The 4262-nt window shown below is 39.7% G+C and overlaps 1 long non-coding RNA gene across 2 annotated transcripts; it reads left to right on the top strand.

The window, feature by feature from the left end:
* The first annotated feature begins 732 nt into the window (after positions 1-732).
* Positions 733-3983, top strand: LOC121918014. 2 transcript variants are annotated; one of them, XR_006101140.1, is made up of 4 exons: positions 733-878; positions 1926-2045; positions 3686-3781; positions 3940-3983. It is a non-coding gene; the product is annotated as an uncharacterized LOC121918014 (long non-coding RNA). The 2 variants fall into 2 exon arrangements; XR_006101141.1 differs by lacking the exon at positions 3940-3983 and having other exon boundaries at positions 3686-3798.
* The last annotated feature ends 279 nt before the right edge of the window (positions 3984-4262 follow it).

Here is a 4262-nt window from a genome sequence, read left to right as displayed (position 1 = left end):
AGGGACACTCTGAATCTGGGAAATGGCTTTGGAGGATGGCAGCCAGAGGCAGGAGCCGCCCTCCAGGCTATTTCCAGGGACAGTCAAGAGGCTGGCAAAGCTGTGGGAAGGAGCCAGAGGTTCCCACCTCTGACTTCTATCTTCTGGACAGCTGGAGGCCAGGAAAAGGGGGCAGAAGCCCTGCCCCCTAAAGGGCAGAAGTCCTAGTCCCCAGAGGCTGGAAACCCCACCCCCAGCACCAGGTAGAGCAAGGTACTGTAAAAAAATCAGTTTGGGCATGCAGCCCCCCAAAGTTTCGCCATCACTGGTTTTTAAAAGTTTCCCACCATTTCTCCCAAACTGGGATTCAAGGCACCTTACAAGATAAAGTGGCCATGCTGGCTGGGAAATTCTGAGAGCTATAGTCCAAGGAAATAACTTTTCCATGCTCTGATAAGTCTCTTCCCATGACGCATACATGTAGCAGGCTTTTAATATGGTTCTTTGAAGGCTTTACATGGCCTGAAACCAGAGAACACCCTTTTCCACATGACCACTTCTGTATGCCTAAGGCAGTCTTCAGTGTTTACACCAGGTTGCCTTTTTTCAGGAAGTTAGAACCTTCACAGTAATTGTCCCAATACTGTGGAATACATGTATATGTTCTGTGAAGATACAAATGCATATAAACAGTGAATTATATCAAGATAATCTTCTGATATGTTAATGACATTGTTATTTATCTGTAGAGAGAAATCCTTGACATTGTGGATAAAAATGAATCTGCTGTGATCATTGCTCCTACATCATCAGGAAAATCAGAGGCCTCTTATTATTGCATTGAAAAATTTTTGAGAGATGGCGATGAAGGTGTAATAGTGTATGTTGCACCTACACAGGTAGGGCACAACTTAATAGTGGATATATTTTAAAAAATAAGATTCTGTTGTTCAAACAACCTGGATATAACACATTAGTTCAGACTTGTTTAGAATCCAAATTTGAAGTCCTTTTCTAATTCTTAGTTAAGGACGTATAATATAAAAACTGAGAAAGCAAGTAAATCAAGTTGATTTACTTGCTCTTTCTCTCTCTTGTCTGTGTATCTATGGCATAAAAGAGATCTCTGCAGTTGTAGGTCATTGTTAGTACAAGTTCAGTCTTCCTTATACAGAATTCCAAAATTCAAATTGTCCACTTCAGTGGCTGAGATAGTGACACCTTTGCTTTATGATGGTTCAGTGTATCATGCACAAAAATATTAAAAATAATGTGTATAAAATTATCTTCAAGCTATGTGTATAAAGTGTATATGAAATGTAAATGTGTTTCATGTTTAGACTTCGGTCCCATCTCTACAATATCTCCTATTTGTCTATGCAAATATTCCAAAATTCAAAAAAATTCCAAAATCCAAAACAGTTCTGGTTGCAAGCAATTTGGATAAGGGAGACTAAACCCGTACATTGGAATCTGAGGCGTGCAACATGAACGGATGTCTATTCTACAGAGGATTCTGTTGGCAAGATGTGGCCAAAGCTAAACAATGCCCTTTAATTTGAGTGGGAGAATTTAAGCTTTATGTTGAATTTGTGTGTGTTGTGATTTTCAAGTAATTTCCGACTTATGACAGCCCTAAGGTGAACCTGTCATGGGGTTTTCTTGGCAAGATTTATTCAGAGGAAGTTTGTCATTGCCTTCCCCTGAGGCTGAAAGCATGTTACTTGCCCACGGTCATCCAGTGAGTTTCATGGTTGAACTGTGAATCAAATCCTGGTCTACAGAGTCATAGTTTAACACTCAAACCATTATGTGAAGCTGGCTCACTGGTGATATGTTGAATACCACCATTGAAACAAATGTGAATGTCACTGCTAACTTGCATTCTTTAATTATGCACATATGATTTTTTGTGTCACATTATTTTATTTTTATTCACTTATTAGGCTGTTGTTAATCAAGTGAAGGCAACTATTGACAGTCGATTTAACAGAATATTTCCAGATGGCCAGTTCCTATGTGGGGTTCTCACACAAGGTTATCGGCATGTGGTCCTGGATTGTCAGGTATGAGTTGTGTTCAAATTATAAATTACTTAAAAGCAGCATTCCAAGTTATTTTTATAAAGTTCAGCATAGAAAAATATTGTAAACTTTAACTTAGAAGATATTTTTGGAGACAGGCCTTTCCTCCTATCTTTACATTTTTTTGCTTAAATGCTTATGGCTTCCATTTGTGCTTTCATTAACATCCAGTTTTCAGATTTCTGATATGTTTTCTCTGTAGGTATGTGTATGTAAACACACATAAACATATACTCCTTGGCTTGGATTTGAAGAAGCAAGAGTAAAAGGGAACAAATGTGTTTGTAGCTATGCAGGACATCTTTTAACAAAGTACACTGGGCTCTCGCCATCAGCAGGCTTGGCATCTATGGATTTGAGCACCCACAGATGGCAGGCCGCATTGCTCTAAATAGTGGTGTTTGCATGCAGCTGCCATCAGGGACAATGGGACTTGAGGTTCTGCATTTATCTTATCCATGGAGGGGGGGGGGCAGGACAGCTCCCCCATGGATATCAAGGGGCCGACTGTACTGCAGTATATCAAGGATTGCATTACAATATGAGAAACATGATGAATAAGAAAGGTACAGGCCGTTGCATTCAAACGTGAGTGCATTGGAAGGCTTGTGCAAAGTTTTATATAAGAGACTGCACAAACAGAAGAACATTTCTGTATTTTCTCATATATTTTTCTTCTGCTAGGTTGAAAACAGCCTTTCCATGAGTAGAAGAAATGTTTCCTCTAATGCAGGGGTAGGCAACCTGCGGCCCGCGGGCCGAATGAGGCCAGCGAGGCCTTGGGACCGGCCCCAGCCGGTCCTGCCGCCAATTGCCGCCGGGGCCTTGATGTCTCGCGGGAGGGGCATGGTGGGCAATTGTCTATAGAAGCCTCAGAAACATGCATTATCTTAACATTTTTTTAAAAAATAGAAATTTTTTCGCTCCATTTTTTATTTAAAAAGTGCCCTCCATTTGAAAATTTTGTCCTACATTTGTCCCGGTTTATTTATTTAATTAATTTTTAAAAAAAATATTTAATTATTATTTTTTTTTTGGCTTCGGCCCCCCAGTTGTCTGAGGGACAGCAACCCGGCCCCCAGGTCAAAAAGGTTGCCTACCCCTGCTCTAATGCAAGGGTGGGCATCTATGGACATTGCCTTACAAGAGAATTTGGGGGCAACCCCCCAACCCTCAAATACTTGCACCGAAATGTTTCTCAAATGTCCTTTAAGGGCCATCTTTTAGGTCCTCTTGGGCCATTTTAGGCCCAGAGGGGCCTTTTTCCAAATTAGAAAGTGACCTGAAGTCAGTTCTTGTTTATTTCCAGATTTAAGAAAGGCCTATTCTGGGGTTAAAAAACTCCCAACCATCCTAAATGGAGAAAAATGTCCCCCATGCCCCCTAGAGGACATTTTTGTGAGAATTTTTTTTAAAAAATTATCCTTGGGGGCCCTGAGAGCCATAAAAATGGTGCTGGGACCCATGTTTAGCTGACAGCATGCACTTTGCCCATATTGACCTAATGGAGTGATTTCTTTGAAACCAGACTGATGAGTGTTTTATGTTTTGTTTCATAACATTGTTCATTCAAATAGTTATTATCAATATTTTTCTAAAAGTCCAATGCTATTTCTTTTCAGATACTAGTGACAACCCCTCAGTGTTTTGAAGTCTTACTTCTGTTGCCTCATCACCAAGAATGGATCAAAAGAATGAGATATGTTATACTTGATGAGGTATATGTTAAAACATCTTCTTTTTATGTAACAAATGCAATATTTATTGTTTTCTACTCAGAGAAGTATTATACAGTCTGACAATAACACCTTCATATATGAGTCTTTTATACCAAAGTATAATGAATTTACTTAAAATGTCTATTTGTGTTTTTAAGGCTATTCTGCCTTGAGCAAATGAACATTGCTTTGGCCAAGTGAGTATGCAGAGAGATATTAATTCTCCAATCCAGAATGCTGATACAGCAGCCTTTCCCAGCTTTTTTACCCAAGAGGAACCATTGAAATAGTTTTCAGGCCTCAGTGAGCCCCTGCACATAATTACTATACTGTATTTACAACTCAATTTTTATTCCCCATCCCCATCACAATCTCTTAGCAAACTTTAATAGAACCCTAGGAGTCTAGATAATCCTAGTTGGGAAATCCTGATACAGAGCAACAGCTTTACCCCATTTAGTAGCCTGTGCATATGCTTGTA

This window comes from Sceloporus undulatus, unplaced genomic scaffold (genome assembly GCF_019175285.1).
Source record: "Sceloporus undulatus isolate JIND9_A2432 ecotype Alabama unplaced genomic scaffold, SceUnd_v1.1 scaffold_3015, whole genome shotgun sequence".
NCBI lineage: Eukaryota > Metazoa > Chordata > Lepidosauria > Squamata > Phrynosomatidae > Sceloporus > Sceloporus undulatus.
This window is presented reverse-complemented; position numbering and strand designations above follow the sequence as displayed.